General features: G+C 38.1%; 1 long non-coding RNA gene across 1 annotated transcript; it reads right to left on the reverse strand.

Moving 5' to 3' along the window:
- Window positions 1–389: 389 nt before the first annotated feature.
- Window positions 390–1550, reverse strand: LOC149207835 (uncharacterized). The gene is made up of 2 exons (XR_016252045.1): window positions 855–1550; window positions 390–758 (listed from the first exon to the last, which is right to left on the reverse strand). It is a non-coding gene; the product is annotated as an uncharacterized LOC149207835 (long non-coding RNA).
- Between the last annotated feature and the right edge of the window lie 19438 nt (window positions 1551–20988).

The raw sequence follows: 20988 nt of genomic DNA on the forward strand, positions 1-20988 counted from the left end.
TAATAAATAATTCACAATATTATTGTTTAGTAGTTGTAAGAATTATAATTATTTGGTTGTTGTTTGATAGTGAGAATTATTATTATTTGCTATGAACCACAAATGCATGAATATAGAAAGTTCTTTATTGTTATTCAAGATAAATCACAGTACCTAGAATAACAATGAATATAGAAAAATCTTCACTGTTATTCAAGATAAATAAATCTCCAAAAATTCTGAATGACGAATATAGTTCACAATATTCTTCATTGATATGAATTAATAACATGGTTTATATATACAAGACAAGCATGTCTTCACAGGGTGAAGAGAGCCTAATATCCATTAAGAAAGATAGCAAGTTGCCCATATAAATGAAAGAGTTCAATAATAGACTACAGAAGGCGTTGAGACAAAACTAAAATAGCATATGTTATTTATCTTTTTCATGGTAGCACAAGATGTTTGATTACACATTTGAAGATGATGGAGGTCAAGTAAGAGAGTGAGTAGTACCTTAAGTTGAAAAGAATGAAGCAACCCTGTCAAATTGCTTCCATCTCTGATTATGCTTCTCGAAAATGCGATAACAGTATGACTTTGATATTACAAATACCCCTTTTAGACTCTTTTAATGCTGAAGGAGCCACAGAACTGTTGTTGAACCACTCATCTCCAATGCCGATAGTTTGGAAGGGTGCTTGTCTTATCAGAATGAAGCGAAGATGCCTTTCCCAATATGGTAGTATTACAAGAAAGTGTAGTCGGTTACAACCCTGAAAAATGATTTCTTCAATTAAAAAGCCACAGGTCTGGGTAAGCTGTTTATTCTGTCAAATTCATTCAAGATTTGAGTCTAGCCTAACAAATACCTTGCAAAGAAACCATGTCTCCAGAAGTTTGAAACCTTGAGATTATCACCACAGCTGCTTAACGTGCGAACCAAAACCCTGTTTACAGAACTGGACATTAACAAGATCAGTTGATGGAAACCCCATAGATTTGACCCAAATATCCACATCAAGACTCAGTTTTCTTCCTTTGAAAACAAAACCCAGAAGACAAATGTGGATTTTCTGGTCAAATCTGTGGAGTTCCATCTGATGATATTGTTTCCAGCCGTATTCGTTGATGAGATATTTCTTGACCGATACCTCCGTCTGCAATTGTGGATGGGGTTGGATGAATTTTTATTGGGGCTCCGCGTGAAACGAAAGCAGGTAGGGCATTAGCGAAACCGATCACAGGATAACAGTTAGATTTCGTTCTTGATCATTGTGTTTTCATGTCAAGTAGGGTTTTGGGGATTCAGGGAACCGCTATGCTTGAGCACCTACGCTCACATGAGCTCACAGAGAGAAACCGATCACAAATAACAATTAGGTTTCGTTCTTGATCATCAAGTAGGGTTTTGGGGATTCAGGGAACCGCTATGCTTGAGCACGTGCGCTCACATGATCTCACAGGGAGAAACCGATCACAGGATAACAGTTAGGTTAGGTTTGTTCTTGATCATTATTATGTAGGGTTTTGGGGATTCAGGGAACCGCTATGCTTGACCACGTGCGTTCACATGGGCTCATAGGGCTTGACCACATGGGCTCATATGATGTTTACACATTTTTGGCGGAGTAGTCTAGGTGGAGGAATTGCGGTAAAAAGTGGTCGGAATCCTGGTAAAAATATTTCAAAATATTTTGTAGAGACAGCGTTTGAATCATGTTTTTATAGTGGAAATGGATTGAGCGCCATCAAAAACCTCTAAAATACCTAAAATTTTGAAGTTTAACAACTATAACTTAGATTTACAAAAATCCTTGCCAAATTTTATTTAAATATGACCAGAATTTCCATAGCTTTGTGGCCAATTCCTCCAATAGACTACACGCGTATTTTTGGCAAGTCGTAGAACTACGAGATACTATGATTTATAAAGAAAATGTTTCCTCTACTTTACTTGCGGGGGGATCAGGGTTGGAATTTGAAACCAGGTTCATGCGTCAAATTCACTGGTTTTTACACCTTATCCATTTTCACAATTTCAACAAAGAATGTTGACCGTTTTGCAATTTTTTTCACTGTATTTGATGGGCAAATCGCCCCATGACAGGTAGTGTACTAGTCAAATTCCATCCCTGCGTGGGATGGTGTAGTGTATTAATCAGAGAGTAGTCTAACAACAAGTACACTTTGTTTTTGTGGATTCGTCACTCAAGTTAAAAATATGTTATTACGGGGAAATTTGCATAATTTGTGTTAATAAATATATATTATAGTACTTTCTATTCAAGTAAAATTTATAAGTTATATTAGTTAAGGGTAGTTAAATTAATAATGGCTAATAAGCGAATGGAATTTTGTTTTGGGAATAACTAATAAATTGAGATGTGAAGTGAATAAATTAGTTGTTTGCTCATGTACATGGACTTAATCACTTGTTCTCTTACACAAGCGTTAAAAAAAAACATAAATAATGGTGAGAAGTAACTCTTACTAAATATATTTATTTACATCTTATTTCTATTTATTTTTTTATACAAATACCTGGTTAGACTATGGTCAAAAGTAACTTATGATAAATATGTTATTTATTTGCTTCAAAGCTTAAGAATAATAATTCACTACACAAATATCTAAAAATAATGCATAAATATTGCAACTAACCCATAAATTATGATAAATAATGCATGGATATTGTAACCATATCCATAAATTACGATATAAAATATGTGAGGTAGTGATCCACATGGTCTTATCTTGTGCAAAAATTGCAATAAGATTTTCAAGTTATGATCCAATCAAATATTTAAAAAATAGTTTTTAAATAATATTGAAAAATAAATCTTTATTTTTTATAATTAAACATTATAAGTTACCATGGTCAATGTTAAATTAATAATGATAAAAAAACAAATCAAAAATAATACAATAACGCAATAAGATTTAAAATAATATTAAAATTAATTGAGTTTAATAATTAATTATTTTAACTTAAATTTATTATGCTTCTAAAAAAGGTCTATTATTTTAAGCAATTAAATTATTTTGCTTTAACAAGTTTGCTTTAAAAGTTGATAGTGGAGAGGTTAAAAAATCTAATTTTTTAAGTTTGGAAAAAACATAATGTTAATTATATTGAGATGGTATTACATTAATGGTAATGAAATGTAAAGTATCTTTAATTGAAAAATAGATTAATTAAGTGTTTGAGAGGGATCAAATTTCTCTAGGTGCAAACTTTTTTGTGTAAAACTTGAGAAAAAAATTAACACCATGAGAGTTATTATAGTAAGTTTTAAAAGATTACCCACCAAAACACAAAACAATGGTTACAAATTTTGAATACCATGGGTTCTCATAAACCCAAAGCTCAAAAACTGCCCCTAATTTGATCTAGTGAAATTTACCTAAACTACCCAACAAAAATTAATAAAAAAATTATATAAATTCAAAAGTGATATAAAATTAAAATAAGAAAAAAAAGGCTAATGTAGATTTCAAGAAAATGGAGCTCATTATTATTTTTTATTTTTTTTTTTTTTGAATAATTTCACTAAGCCAACATAAATTATAATTTTATTGTGCCAAGAGGGGCTCTCACCGAGTATAGAAGAGATGTTGTAAGGTTATGTTATGTAAACATTTTGACTTAGTCAAATTACATACAAAAATAAACAAATAAATAAAATAACAAAATAAAATTAATAATTAAAATATTTTGACTAGGTCAAATTACAACAACAACAAAAAATTATTAATAATTAAACTAGCCTAGATTCATCTTAACTCAAAATCTAGCCTAGATTCATCTTAACTTAAAATCTATCAAGCATCGAGAGGGATCAAATCTCTCGAGGTGCAAACCTTTCCTCAAGTTTTGCACTCAAAAAAGAGATTTTCCCTTGATAAATTTGATCCCTCTCGACACTTGATAGATCGAGAGTTAAGATGGATCAAAGTTGGTTTTTATAATTGCGTCGAGAGGTGCTCTCCAGCTTAGTATGCTATGTTATGTTATGTAAACATTTTGACTCTGTCAAATTATCTAACTAGCCTAGATCCATCGTAACTTCAGATCTGTTAGGTGCCAAGAGGGATCAAATCTCTCAAGGTGCAAACCTCCTTTTTAGTGCAACACTTGAGGAAAGATTTGCACCTCGAGAGATTTGATCTCTTTCGGCACTTGATAGATATGGAGTTAGGATTAATCTAGACTATTTTTAATTATCGGTCTGATAGTACATAACATTGCATTACATTACATAACATAACAAGATAGGACATTACAACATCTCTTCCATACTGAGCTAGAGAGCGCCTCTTAGTGCAAAAATTAATTACATGTAAAAATGTAAGATAAAAAGGATTGGATTAAAAAGTTAAGAAAGAAGAAGGTATGTGATTAATTTTTTTTTTACTTTTTTGGTAGGAAAACCGCAATAACTAAGCAAGAGTCGAGACATCATGTATTGACCACGGACAGAGCAAAAACTCCATGGGGCCGCTTACTCCTTGAGCCTAATCAATACAAGCTAGAGCATGCCTTTAAAGACTTGAACCTAGGTCCTAATCAATACAAGCTAGAGCATGCCTTCAAAGACTTGAACCTAGGTGAATGAATTTTCATTCATATATATATATATATATATATAGGCAGATGGGCGGATCTGTTTTCGAATAGGTTTTTCATAATTTTAATTTAATTACCAATAATTATTAGGTGGATGGTAGGGATTTAACTTCCAAGGAAAATTTTAGAATATTTTGTAACACCCCCCTCCCACATTTACCCAATTTCACCAGCTTGTCAGGTAAACATTACAGGAAGAACTATTAAGACATGACCCAATGTCTTTGGTCCCATTAAGAAAGTGGGGCTGACTGCAGAAGACAAACTGACATCTCATAACATCCTATAGGAGGTACAAGTCCCTTAGAGGTTGAGTAAACACCCCAGGTGGCCAAAACCTGAGTTGGACACCCTTTTCTCTGACTTGGGTCCTCAACCGCACACACAACAAGTCCTCCATGTGGTTGGGAACCTCCAATCGCGTGCACAAGCCTGCATCCATACAGTTGCAACCCAATTTCTCGAGTTAGGAACATGTGATCTCGAGATCTGAGCCTAGATTCTAGGTCAGCCTCTAGACCACCGCTCAAGATTTCCTGTAACTTCTCAGAATCAATAATGACATGACAACAATGCTAAACATACAAATTTGAAAGCATAAATTGACCTACACTGCCTAGAACATGAAAGGCATTTCGTCAAATACATGACAGATATCTAAGCTACAGGTAATGAATGCATATATGATCATAAAGGTATAAGATTCATCTGAGAATCATCGAGAAGGCCCTATGCCCTCTCTACATAGTTGCAATAACACTTATTAGCCCATACATTCATTAACCAGTCCATAATTAAACAAATTCATAACAAGAGCCATATAAGATACACATCATATAACAACATATAACCAGATTAACCACCATATAAACCATGGAAACTCAACCATAATATCTTTTTTTGTTTTTTGCTTAAGCAAGAGACGGTCCTTCTATTAACTTAGGTAAAAAAATATTTTACACATGTTACAACAGACGCACAGAGGCGCAAACTCCCTCACAGGGAGAGTGAAAATACCCAAAGTACCCATAAAACCCTCCATAAATCAAACCGAAACAAGGCCTAGACTGCCCTGGAATCAAAAGTGGGCAAGTGGATCCAAAGTCCGCTCCCTAAAACCCACCGGTGATCTGTCTTCTAACAACCCTGTGGTCAAAATTCAACCCGTGCGGAGGCGAAGCCCACAGAAAAACCCTTAAGTTGCACGATCAACGTTGACCGTTGATCTTCTCCTTCTGATCCAAGGGTTGGTGTCCATATCGCGCGGCTTACAAGCCCGCTGAATACCGCGCGATGAAGGCGGTTTGCCTTTTCGGTCCTCCACCACGTGTTGCTTCCTGAGTGGAATCATTGGCTTTTCATTAAAACCGTCTTTGGTTTGGATGGCGCCCGATGAAGGTGGTAAACCATTAGTGGTTTTATCCTTTCGGGCCCACCAACTTGCACACCAAAAGGTGGTCGTTGATCTTCCCTCTCCGGATCTGACGGCCACAAACCAAATCAGATCGCACATCTTCTCGCGGCTTACCCAGCGATGAAGGCGGTAATCACTATTCATCCACCTCTACGCGTCGCTTGTTGAATGGCATCGCTTGTCCTCTGAGAAAACCTCTCTCGGGTAAGAGGGCACCCGAAGCCGGTGGTATATCTCGAGCAGTTTTTGACCCCAGTAATCTCTTCCTTTGACCTCCCACGCATTTCCCAAGGAGGACATAACCGGAAGGGTGGCCTCTGTGGCATTCATCTCCCATGGAATCACTTCTCCTGTGATCATATATCTGTTGTCTCGATTACTACCTTTGTTTCTAGAAGCACCCTTAGAAAACCGACAGTGCATATCCTCTGATAAGCCGTCTGAAGTGAACTTATTCATCGTTGTCATGAAGTAAAATTCTTTCTCTTGATTTTTCCTAATACTGTTATCTGTCGCCAAGGGCCAGGGATGAGCATTCCTCCTTCAGCCTGTCATCTGTTACCTCCTCCCACCAGCAGCACAAGTTGATATGCTTGTTTCGAACCCCCTCATTGGCAAGCCAGTCTGCAACTTTGTTGGCTTCCCTATAGACATGCACCAACCTAAGAGTTTTCAGCATTCTTAGGTGTGATTTGATTCTTTGGTAGACTTGCAAAAGCCGCCAGTGTACTGAGATTTTCTCTGGTGCAGTGCCAGCATTTATTCGCTTCATTGAATTAATGACTAATTCCGAATCAGCCTCAATGATGACATTGTGAATGTTGTACTTGATCAGTGTTTCCAAGCATAATTCCATCGCCATGAGCTCAGCCATATTATTGGATGCTTTTCCTAGATAACTGTGGAAGATGACTTGTATGTTTCCATCCTCATCCCTCATGACCCCTCCATAACCTACTTCTCCTAGATTACCTTTTGAGGCCCCATCTATGTTAAATTTTAAGAAACTCAACCATAATATCACCAACACGTTGCCAATAAATATACATGAATCACAATAGAAGAATATAGCTTATTAACATAGGAAAATACCAACCAAGTCTGAGACTTCCACTTACCACCCGACCATAGATTAGGTTGAACCAAATCTTTCTTTTAGTCAGTCACCCCTATGTCATATTCCAAGCGTGAATGTGGGATCTCATGAAATAAGCTAAACAAAACCAAACCAAGGCTTCCAGAGGCAAAACCACCTCAACCTTCAACTAGTGATTCTACCTCACGATCGAACATCACTAACACCAACCAAATCGGTCTCTACCTAAGTTGTCTAGGGCTCTACAAACTAGTAACTCAACCCACAACCTTCCAAGGCTCCAGAGTATTTCTCTAACCCAACTCCAGGACTAGTAACTCAACCCACCAAGGGCTCCAGAGCATTTTTCCAACCTAGGCTCCAGGACTAGTAACTCAACCCAAGTTGTTTCAGGGCTTCCAGAGCGTTTGTTCCAACCCACAAAAATAACTAATTATGAGCACCAACTAGAAAAAAATCAAGTGGAAAACCCACAACACCATGGCTATCCAGGAAATCACAAGGCAAGACTAAAATCGTCGTCAATCCAGACAATCTTCCATGCAAATGACAAAACATAACCAAATAATCACATGTATCTACCATGCATCCATAAATCAACAAGGAAATCACACATGAAACTTGTTACTTGCAAATCAATCCAGATGTAGCTGCTAATCCACCTATTCCCTTGCACCTTCTTACTTTCCTTTGTCTTCTTGCTCCAGGTCCAAGGTATGCCAAATTGCTCCAAGAGTGCTCTAAGAAAACTCTAAGTGTGCAAGAGTACGAGAGAATGAGAGAATAAAGAGAAAGTGTTAGGCCCCTATACTACTAGTGTAACCCCTTATTGTTATTAGTACAACCCCCTTATTATATCGTTGTGCCCATGTAGTCCCCATATTGTTATTATTGTGCCCCATAGAAGCCCACTATTGTTATTATTGTGCCCTTACATTATTATTGTTATGTCAGCTTTGATTATATTATGTCCCCTTAGACTCCTATATATAGAAAGGAGGTCTTGTGTATCATCCAAGAATTGTTCATTTGTGTAATGTAAAGGAGGTTTCCCCCTCGAAGAGGTTGAATTCTAAGGCGTTGATCTATCTTTTCTATCTTTTTGTGAGCTGGTTTCATAACATTTGGTATCAGAGCTTTGGATTCTAGGGTTTCGCTGCTCCAAATAGGTCATCGTGGAATTTTCGCTATAACATTTTTTTGCGGTGTTTCAGAAGTGAAAAAAAACCAATTTGAGACAACAACGTGCTGAACCTCGGTTCCGAATTTCAGAGATTTTCGCGCTATATTTGCGGAGATATGATCTGAGGAAGTTGGCATTTTTGCAGACTCCTGAATTACATTCCAAACAAGTGACCTGGGGAAAATAATCATAACTTTTGTTTTGAGCATCAGATTGAGATTTCGTAAGAATTTACAGAAAGTGGACGGACTGTATTTTCCTATGTATATTTTTCAGATCCTAAGGTCAAAACAGTGACACGTGGCACTTCCTACAGTTCGCTTTTCTGAAAAGGTATATAATCAGGTCATCTTGGGAGATTGTGCATAACTCTTTCTTGGAGAATCTAAATTCGATCAGACTGGTGGCATTGGAAAGAGGACGCAGAGGGCTATCGCAGGTCGCTATTTTAGAACTGGAAGATACAAAATTATAGAGTTACAGTCGTTTCAAGATCGAGCTCCTAAAATCAAGAAAAAGCAAGATGAGGAAGTTTGATGGCAAGGATCCGGTAGATTGGATACTACAGATGGAGAAATATTTTGATCTACATGATGTACCACTATTACAAAAGGTATGTATTGCATCTAATTATTTAGAACCGAATCAATTTTTATGGTATAAAGGGCTTTGTTCTCGTAAACCATTTGTCACGTGGTCAATTTTCATGGAGGAAATGATAGCACATTATGAGGATACAAAGAGAAACACCTTCTTTAGCCAATTGATAAATCTCAAACAAAAGTGTTCAATGGAAGAGAACATTGAGGTCTTTCAAAAATTGAATATAAGGGAAAATGATATTCTAGAAAAGCAGAAGATTGATGTGTCCATAGGGACTTTAAAGGATAACATTCAACATGAGGTTCGTCTTTGGAAACCTGATTCATTGGAGAAGGCATTCAGGTTGGCAAGAAAAGTGGAAAGAAAAATTATGGAAACAATGAATTCTACCCATCACAACTATAAACATGGAAGTGTTGTTTCTCCTAGCCTTCCACAACCTACAAGGGTGACACCACGACAATTGAAAGAAGAAATAGAAAAAGGGCTTTGTTACAATTGTGATAGCAAATGCATTAAAGGTCATAAGTGTGTTGAGAAGAAATTATTTTACATAGATTATGAAGAGGAGGAAGAAAAGGATCAAGAAACATCAAAAGAATAGGATATACACCATGAACCAACCCCAGAGAAAGAAGAAATGAATCCGACCATATCTTGTAAAGCATTGGCAAGAATTACCACTCCTCAAACTCTCAAGATAGAAGGACATATCAAGAAGAAAAAGGTCCAAGAAGTGAAAGATCACATCGAGAAAGAAGAAATGAATCCAACCATATCTTGTAATGCATTGGCCAGAATTACCACTCCTCAAACTATCAAGATAGAAGGACATATCAAGAAGAAAAATGCTCAAGAAGTGAAAGATCACATTGAGCATCAAGAAATGAATCCGACCATATCTTGTAAAGCATTGGAAGAAATTACCACTCTTCAAACTCTAAAGATAGAAGGACATATCAAGAAGAAAAAGGTTCAAGTAGTGAAAGATCACATTCAGCATCAACAACAAGTTCTCCAACTTTTAAAGGATAACGCCACTTTGGTGCAGAATCAAATGAAAAAACAGGTAGATCAACATCACAGTGAAAAATGTTTTGATGTAGGTGATTGGGTATTTTTACGACTACATCTCAAGCAAGCTATTTATGAGAAGGAAATGTTGGCAATACTACATGCACTTAAGAAATGGCAACCTTACCCAATGGGAAGACATTTCAAGGTAAAAATGGATCATAATAGTCTTAAATACTTTTTAGAACAAATATTATCTTTAGAAGAACATAAAAAAATGGGTCAAAAATATGTTGGTTTATGACTTTGACATCATCGATAGAAAAGGGAAGCAAAATTTTGTTGTAGATGCACTCTCAAGAAAGGATGAGGATGTGGAAGCATTGTTTTGTGCTATTTCTATTATCCAACCAGATTGGATAAACGAAGTAAGGGATGAATGGAAGAAGGACGAAGAAGTGTGGCCACTTATTCAAAATTTGCAAAAGATCCCAATTCAAACAATATGGCCAGAACTTGAAGAGAAAGGAAAAATCATATTGGAACCTGGAGCAGTCATAGAAACAAGAACCCGACAGCTACGAAATCGATCAATTTCAGAGTATCTCATCAAGTGGAAGAACTTACCTGCTGAAGATTCCACATGGGAGGACAAGAATTTTATACAGAAGCATCAAGAACTACTCAAGCGTTGAGGACAACACTTTTTGAAGGAGAGGGGCATGTTAGGCCCCTATACTACTAGTGTAACCCCTTATTGTTATTAGTACAACCCCCTTATTATATCGTTGTGCCCATGTAGTCCCCATATTGTTACTATTGTGCCCCATAGAAGCCCACTATTGTTATTATTGTGCCATTACATTATTATTGTTATGTCGGCTTTGATTATATTATGTCCCCTTAGACCCCTATATATAGAAAGGAGGTCTTGTCATTTGTACCATCCAAGAATTGTTCATTTGTGTAATGTAAAGGAGGTTGCCCCCTCGAAGAGGCTGAATTCTAAGGCATTGATCTATCTTTTCTATCTTTTTGTGAGCTGGTTTCATAACAGAAAGCTCCAAGCTAAAATTGAAAAAAGGTTGAGAACTAATCCTCAGAAGCCTTTTTATCATTGAGGCCTCTATTTTCTTCATTTTTCCTTAATTTTCCTTCAATTTCCTCCTCATGCAAATTTGTGACCTTTCATCTCCCTTTTATCTTATTTTTCATTATTTTCATAAATAAATGTCAATAAATGCCTCTTTTCCTTTGTCAAATTCCATAGCCATTAATTAATCATTAGTGATCCCCATCACTATATTTTTGCCCAACATTCATCTTGGAATACATGTCCCATGGCCTTGGTTTTATTTTTATTTACATAAGAAATCAAACAAAGGTTGTTAAAAACCCCTCCCCCTTGGGGGAACACCATCCTCAATGTTCAATTACACTTATAAACTAGAAAAACACATGCTACCCATGGAGCTTTATAACACATCTCATTGAAATATTTACATCATATCATACTACTGAGGCCATGACCATCATAACATGAACACCATACCACTTATTGGATCTTTATAATATAGCTCGATGCAATATTTACATACATATGCATATATAGACATAACTAAAACACAACATCAAAACATATATTAGAATGCATATGCTCACCCAGTAAATAGAGAAGGATACATAGCCCCCATCTCATCAACCATCTCCCATGTAGCTTCATTGGGCCCAAATTTTTTCCACTTCACTTTAGCTTGATCGATTCCATAGCATGAGCATCTTTCGCTATAAAATGCACTGAGGTTCTATCTGGAACTCTCCTTCTAGCTCCACTTGCAATACAGACAATTCGATGACATGATCAACATTTTTCACATACTTGACACATGGAAAATATCATGGACTTTCACTGTGAGAGGCAATGTAAGTTAGTAGGCCACTTGTCCAATAAAATGTAACCAACACAAGGAAGATGGACAGAAGGCTAGCCAAATGATGAAGTGTCACAAGACTCTTTAGACTTCCACCACACATATACTAAGAAGCCAAAACAGGTTCAGGAACAACACTTATTCGCACGATGAAAATGAAAGGAGAAACTAAACAAGAAAGAAAACAAGACAAAAAGAAAGAAAACACACAACAAGGAAAAAAACGAGAAGACAAGAAAAAAAAATGGCTAAAGAAAACATGATGTAGAACCAGAATAAGGAAACGAGGATAGACTACAGGAATGAGCGCAGAATGAGTGCAAGAGAGGGAAAACTAGGATGGAGCTAATCCTACTCCTAACCTAACAATTAGAAGGTAGGGGTCACGTATAATGAAATTTACAGTGAAGCCATTACAGTTGTTCCCAACCTACATTCACAGAGATATGAACAATTAAAAAAATATAAATAAATGTGCAACAAAAAAGATAAGAACTTGAATAACTTGCACAAGAAAAGGAAGGTCTTTCTTGTGGGTAGAATGATATGTCAGAACCACTACTTTCATCCAATTTCCATTCTTACCTTTCCGATGAATACCATCTTTCAACAAACCTTGGAAGCTTCTCGCTAATGTGTCCCCATGTACACTGAACTCTTTAGCAAGCACAAGGGAAGATCAAAACTTGTTATTCACAACAGAGCTTGCCAGGTAAGATTGTTCCAACCATTCGACGATTAGAGCGTACAATTCGTGACAACCCTCTTGAGATATTTGAAAAGATGAGTTTTCAATTAGAAGTGTGGGATTATGATGAGAATATTGTAGGGGAAAATATATCTGATCATTTTCAATAGTCATGTCGAGACAGTGAGGACCCGACATAACTATCAACGAAGGCTGAGGTGTTTCAACTACTCGACACAAATTTGAACAGTGAGATATTAAACGATGAAGGTCAAGAGATGTAAAACCACTGTCCTTGGATGTGTTGATGGGAAAATGATAAGCTAAATGAAAACCATCAAGGACAAAAGAATGATCAGATGAGTTGATTGAAGCATCAGATTCCTAGTTTGCAATCAACAAAGATAAATCAATTTGAATAGTTTCACGAATGTTTTGAATATTAGAATCATCTTCTTCGCGTGATGAATATGGCAGCCCATTTCTATGTAACTGGTAACATATTGCGCTAGCATCATAATCATCGAGAGAAGTGGGAAGGGATGCCAATACAACATGCACATGACACTAGTCAATATGGAATGAACAGATGGGAGATTGATTCTCACAGTAACTCGTGCATACATTCGCACTCAAGAGGGTTTCAGGTGCAATGAAGAACAAGATTTGTGATATGATATTCACAAGGAAAGCTAGGAGTTGCTCATCATGAAATACATATGATAGAAATGATTCCTTCGGCCAAAGATGGTCTTTGGAATGATCAACTTCCATGAGAGATGCACATTCTAGGCCTGAGTTTGTTGCAAGAGACTTGCTTGAAGACGAATGAACCGAAAAATATTCTTGAGTCTGGTCAAAAGTGAAATCTTGAGATTTTGAAAGATTATATATGAAATACTAAACATCTTTGAGAAAGAGATTTACACTTAACGAAACCAAGAAAAAATAAGGATAGTGTGAGAGAAACCAAATCTGACTGAGTTCGGGGGGCTTACTAGAGTCGCGAGATCCTGACATAACCATCAATGGAAATTGAAATGCCTCGACACCCTGGAAGGTCCCGAAACTTCCCAAGATTGTAGAATTGTATTTTGAAGCTTGAACCAGATCATGCATGGTTTTAGGATAGTTGTTGTTGTTGGTTTTAATACTTCTCACCGAATGGCAGCCATCTCTATCATAGGTTTCACTGGATTTTTCAACTTTAACAATCAGATTACTCAAGTGGAAAGGCTCTTCTGATATCAAATTCAAAGATAAATGAATCGGGGAAATTTTGTGAGTAGGTTGATTTGAATATTTGTCTTCATGCGAGAGAAGAGATGATGAGGGATGGGAAGGGTACTCTATATTTTGATTGTTTTCATTTTTGCCATGTATAATATCACCAACTTGTGCCAATTGGGAGGTTAACTCATTGGATGATGGACTTGAAGAACATGGAGTACCTTTGTCGCAAGTAGATGTATCGCAAATGGTAGAGCACAAGGGATAGTGAGGCAAAGAGGAAGTTTCGATAAACACACCTTCTTTAACCGAATCAGATTTTGGATCAAAGGTAAGATCTTCATGAGAAACCGAAAGATCAGATGACGCACTTGGGCATTCGTTACTGTTGGAAATACTGAGAGGGGGGGTGAATCAATATTCCTTTTCAATTGTTATTTTTACCAGTTAAATCATTTTATTTAGAACACAAAATGAACAATAGGAATATCCAACACTCTGTCCAATCCTGGTCTTCCTTGGTAGCACAAACCATAATCACTAGTGCCACGCAAATACCTGAAAACCCACTTCACTACTGTCCAATGCTCCTTTCCTGGTTTTGACATAAACCTGCTCAATACTCCCACCGCATGTGCAATGTCTGGTCTAGCATAGACCATTGCATACATCAGGCTACTGACTGCATTTGCATATGGAACACGAGACATGTCCTCTTCCTCTTCTTGTGTCTTGGGACATTGTTCAGCAAATAACCTCACACCTACAGGAATAGGAACCTTCACCGATTTACTATCCTGCATATTAAACCTCTGTAGTATTGTCTCGACATACTTCCTCTGGTTTAACCAGAGCTTCCTGTTTTTCCTGATCTCTTTTAATTTCCATGCCCAAAATATAGTTTGCAGCACCAAGATCTTTCATGTCGAATTTGGAGGATAATTGGGTCTTCAAATCCTGGATAATTTCTTTGTCATTTCCAATCAGCAACATATCATCCACATACAAGACCAGATAAATAACACGATCATGAATTAATTTAAAATACACACAGTGATCTGCTTTGCTTCTAGTGAAGCCAAGTCCCCGTATAAATGTATCAAATTTCTGATACCACATCCTTGGTGACTGTTTTAACCCATACAGAGACTTCTTTAACTTGCATACCAGTTCTTTCTTACCCTTCACCGCAAATCCTTCTGGTTGCTCCATGTAGATCTCCTCTTCCAGATCCCCATGAAGAAATGTTGTCTTCACATCCATCTATTCTACCTCAAAATCAAAAGCAGCAGCAGCAGATAAAAGTAATCTAATAGAAGTTACCTTGGCAATAGGAGAAAAAATATCGCCAAAATCAATTCCCGGCACCTGGGAATAACCTTTTGCTACTAATCAAGCTTTGTATTTCTCCACCTTTCCTTCTGCATTTGTCTTCTTCTTGAACATCCATTTGCTGCCAATGGGTTTCCTTCCAGCCGGCAACTCCACCAGATCCCAAGCCTCATCTTTGTGCAAAGATGCCATTTCATCAACCATGGCCTCTTTCTAGAGTTTTCCATCCTTTGAATCCATTGCTTCCTTCATAGTTCTGGGATCATCATCAGTAATAGACAAAGAAAAATTTGAATAGAAAGCAGATGGACTATACCTTTCTAGCTGCCTTCTTTCTCGAACTGATCTTCTCACAACCGGAGTTTGTGGCTTTTCATCTTCTGATTCCTCCTCTGTTGTAGAGTCTGATTCTTCCTCCTTTAGCTCAAACTCTATCTTCTCAAGTTCCTTTGGTTGGAATTCATGTTTAATAACTGATCTTTCACCTCTCTGAACACCACATCTCGGCTATACACAACCTTCCTTGTTACTGGGTTCCAAAGCTTATAACCCTTTAAACCATCCTTATACCCAATAAAGATGTACTTTTCAGATTTACTATCTAACTTGGTTCGTTTCTCCTTTGGAACATGTACATATGCATCACATCCAAATACCCTTAGATGTGAAAGAGAGGGTTTCTTACCAGTCCATACCTCTTTTGGAGTCTTATCCTCCAACGCTGATGAAGGTGACCTGTTGACCAGGTAACATGCAGTGTCCACCACCTCTGCCCAGAATTCCTGTCCTAACCCGGCACCACTGAGCATGCTTCTTGCCCTTTCCATCAATGTCTTGTTCATTCTTTTTGTAACTCCATTTTGCTGAGGTGTATATGGAGTAGTTTTCTACCATGATATACCACACTTCTTACACAATTCTTCAAATTCCTTGTTGCAAAACTCTCTACCATTATCTATCCTCAGCACCTTTATCTTCTTCTCTGTTTGGTTTTCCACCAGAGCCTTAAATTCTTTAAACCTGTCAAAGACTTCAGATTTCTTCTTAAGGAAATATATCCATGTATTCCTTGAGAAGTCATCGATAAATGATACAAAGTACACAGACTTACCCAGTGATGGAACCTTCACAGGTCCAAACACATCACTGTGCACAAGCTCTAATATCTGTTTCGCCCTCTTACCACCAGAAGGGAAACTCACCCGATTCTGCTTCCCATATACACAATTTTCACAGAAATCAAAATCCAAAGAGCCATTACTCATACCTTCTACCATACGTTTACCATGAAATATTCAAAGGCCCTTCTCTCCAATAGGTCTAAGCCTTTGCTGCCACAGCATGGTCTTCTCTCCAGAGACCACTAGATTTTCTGCCCCACTTTCAGGAACCATAGAACTATTACACCCATTAATAACAATGCTACCTTGTAGCTTGTACAGAGTTCCAATCCGAACTCCCCACATCAATACCAATGCTCCCCGAACCATTTTGCAGGTATCCTTCTCGAACACTATTTTTACACCTGCATCATCCAGCTTGCTAACAGAAATTAGATTTCTGGCTAATGCAGGAATATGTAGAACACCTGGAAGCGTTCTAACCCTTCCACCTTGCAACTTCAGCTTTACTTTTCCGCGACCAACGATTCTAGCCTTCCTGTCATCCCCCAAGAAGACATCACCACCATCATATTTCTCATACTCGCAGAACCACTCTCTATGGGGAGTGAAGTGAAAGGATGCACCTGAGTCAATCAACCATGCCTCGTGATCTACATGTGTACTTGAAGAAGTCAAGTACACATCCCCACCTTCATCTGAGGTGGTTTTCGCCTCTACAGAAGGAGCATCATCAGATCCCTTTCCTTTATCAGGAGCTTTAGATTTATAGTCCCTTTTGTAGTGGCCTTCCTTTCCGCATTTCCAACACAACACCTTTATAGGTTTTCCTGGAGATTTAGATCTCCCACTCGATGACTTATTTTTGTTTCTATTCTGGAACCGTCCTCGTACAGACAAGGCATCACCATTTTGGCTCTCCATATTTTTCAGTCTCATCTCCTCTGTCAGCAAGGCTGAGACTATTTCATCAAACTGCAAGGCAGTTGCATTGCTACCTATTGCAATAACCAGACTACCCCATGAATCTGGTAGAGAACACAACAAACTGATGCACTTATCTTCATCTGAAATTTTAATATCAACAAATGCTAACTGACTTACCACAGTATTAAATGCGTTCAGATGCTCTGTTACCAAGTCTTCATCTTTCATCCTCAGGTTATACAGCTTTTTCCGCAAGAACAGTTTACTCACCAGAGACTTAGATTGGTACAAAGTCCCTAACTTGTCCCACAAAGCCTTCGTCGTAGCTTCCCCTGATACATTCAACAATACTGAATATGAGACACACAATCGTATTGTGCTCTTTGCCTTCTGATCCAACTTCTTCCATTCTTCATCGGACACTCCTGTTGGTTTAGTACCCGGATCTACCGCGATCCACTGATCTTTATCCACCAATAGATCCTCCATCTTGAGTTTCCAAAACTCAAAACTCTGACCATTAAATTTCTCGATCTCTATCTTTCCACTGCTCGTCATCTTCTTTCACCACCAGAATCGATCTCGCAGATCTCCCACTGAACAGGGTCTACCACAGGCCCGAGCGAAACCCCTCAGCAACAAAGGCGTCCCCTCGAGGCCAAATCTGCACTGATACCAAATGTAGGTTTTAACCCCGTACAAAAATTACCCGCATACGAATTCTAAAATGCAGAAAATAAACAGTGCGAGAGAATAACACATAAAACACATATACACAGAGATTTTCCCCTAAATCCCAAAACCAGGACTACCAGCTTGATTTTTCATTATATTCCTTTCAATGTTATAATACATATTTATACATACTGAAGCATCCAATACCATGGACCGAAAACCATCGCGTCCAAAAAACATGTGTGAAAATCATGCACAAAACCATAGGTGGGTCTGCCCAACCTAACATAGGGTCCAAAACCAAAATTTTCCGGGGCAGCAAAGTGGGGTTACGGGTACACCTCAAACCCCCTGTGACCCCCCCTCACTACATAATCGATGCAACGAAGGGGGTGCTCCGCCCCCCCCTCTAACCCCCCGGTTAACTACGTGGGCTAGTCGTGGAAAGAATATAACACAACCCAACATCCAACCCTTGATGAAGACATCGATCTTCAATCTCACAGGCTCCAACATGTTGCCAAGCACTAACTTGGTCTTTTGTGAGGCTCCAACCTCTAGGGCACCAACCCTATCTTCTCAAGGCACCAACCTTGTGTTTAGGAGCACCAACTCCAAGGACACCAATCCTTCCGATTCTGAGGCACCAACCCCAAGGGATCCGACCCTATCTTGTCAAGGCACATACCTTGTTTGTTCGAGGCTCCAACCTTCAGGGCACCAACCCTCTGCTATATTTTGTCTAGATATGTTTGATAGTAATTCTCTGCTCCCAAAATCTTCTTTACTGACTTCTTTCAATCTACAGCTTCACTGCTACATTAATGACAACCTTGTCTCATAGAAGGTATCACCATTGCTCTTCATTATACCCAAGAAAAATCTCCAAGTCACATCATGATGACTAATACATCATGGTCTTCAATAGTCTCCACACAACTTCAATGTGTCTACAATGAACTGCACTGAGCTCTTCACAAAAACAACTCTCTGTTTCAAGCCTCTGTTCTCACTGTCACGGTAAATGCTTCAGGAGTGACTACTTTAGGAGTAACTGCTTCAGGAGTGACTTCTTTAGAGGAGTGATTGTTGCAGTTTCATATTGTGTGTTCAATTAAAGACAACCCTGTTCATACTCAGATAATCTTCTTAGATCTGCAGAGCATCCTTTTGAATTGTTATCTGAATCACACTCAAACATAGGTCTGAGCATTTCAATAAGTAACCCAGTCAATAGAATGTTCGACCTTCAGCTTCCTTCTTCTTCCCCTAGACCTTTCGGCTTCCTTCTTCGCTCGCTCGACCTTCTGCTTCCACTTTTGTTTGCTCGACCTTTGGCTTTCTTTCTACTGTTCCTTCGACTTCATCTTTCTCTTCAAGTTCACGAGTTGTGAACTTCTTTATGCTCTATTTTTGTGCCCGATGTAGATACTCAAAACTGAAGCATTTTAACTCATTTTTATATGAGTTTCACCAATGACCAAAGGACAAGTCTATTGGAGGGAGGCCAACTTGTATATTAAAAATATATATCTGTGATTCTTTTATCCATATACTTGATTATTCACTGAAACCATATAAGAGCTACTATACCCACATGGAGGTCCCACATGCCATGTCATCACCTTTAATCCCAATCGCAACTTCATGAAAAATCGGAGTTATTCCTTTAATCCTACAAATGAACATTGGTCCCACCTAAATGCACAAGACCGGACCCCAAATAAAATAAACACGTGTCCATAAACTTCTCGGGTCCACTCAGTCCCAAGTCTTATCGGATTAATTCTCCATCGTTGATCTCATCATTAATCTAACGGTTATTGATCCACCCGATCAACAAACCCAATCGTCGATCCTCCACCGTTTGATCAAGGTGCACTGGATCCAATGGTTCACAACGATATCAGCCGGGGAACTTGCGCGACACTTAACCGCCCTTACGGAGCCGATAAGGATTATAAATCCTTGATCTGTAAAAGTTCGGGTTTGTTTTGAGATTTTAAATCTGATCACTTTATGACCCGATATCCATTAGATATACGAAGTCATCAAATCTACGGCCTGCGGGTCTTCAACTAGCACACGGGTTAAGAACAGAGATCGACGACTAGGATTTGAAAATGAGATCGACGTAAGCGTTGAAAATGAGATCGACGGCTAGGATTTAGTGCGGGCCTTCAATCACGATCAAAAAATCTGTACACTCCTACCCCCGCTCTTCCGATAATTGTTGCTCCTGTGGCTTATCTTCTTGTGACCTCCTATAACTCTGTTTATGCTCCTCCGATGTTTTCTTCCTATCGGTTCTTCTTGGGCATATATTACATGTGATACTTCCAATATGGCTCCTCCAATGTTTTATTCTTTACTCCTTGGCTTCACGATGGCTTCTCCTCTTTGGCTTCTTGCTCCTGTTGCTTCACGGATCTATTGCTTCTATTCTGTCTGTATATATATATTCAATCCACTTGGGTCCTCCATCTCATCATATCATCATATATCAAACTTTCATCGCTATGAGCATTATGATCAATGGTCATCAATGGGCAATCATGTATCAAAGAATTTGCCATCACAAACATTGCTATATTGACATCAATGACAACCTAGATTAACAATCTCCCCATTTGTCATTGATGGTAATATTTTTCTTCTCTCCCCCTTTGACATCAATGGCAAAGAAGTGCACAAGGACTCCCCCTATCAAACTGCTTCTATTCTTTATGAATAGTAGATCTTCATGGGTATGTTACTCCCCCTGTCATGGTGCTCTTGTTTTTACTCAAGATAGAAGGATTGCTGCCTCATCATTAGCTAGCACATTATCCCTTCTTTATGTCTCAAAAACTACTTTATCATGGCTTCAACAATGCTTAAAGATGCTCCATTTCAATGCTTCGAAATAGACTCCAAATAGCCATACACCAAATGTTCAAGTCCAAGTTTTTATGCTTTTGCAATCCGAATTTTTTTGTCTTCACAGTCAGAATTAAGGAGTCTTTATAGTCTAAATCAGGAGAAGATGCCACTAAAATTGTTATCTTTCTTCATTTCCAAGTTCCTTTGTATCTTTGTGCTTCTCCTTAAGTTACTAAGCTATATTCAACTGCACAACATTCTCCTTTCTATAGTCCTTTTGATGAGCCATCTTTTCCTTGT

Source organism: Pinus tabuliformis, chromosome 1_2 (genome assembly GCF_031772625.1).
Source record: "Pinus tabuliformis cultivar Carrire ecotype Pingquan chromosome 1_2, CPIR1, whole genome shotgun sequence".
Lineage (NCBI taxonomy): Eukaryota > Viridiplantae > Streptophyta > Pinopsida > Pinales > Pinaceae > Pinus > Pinus tabuliformis.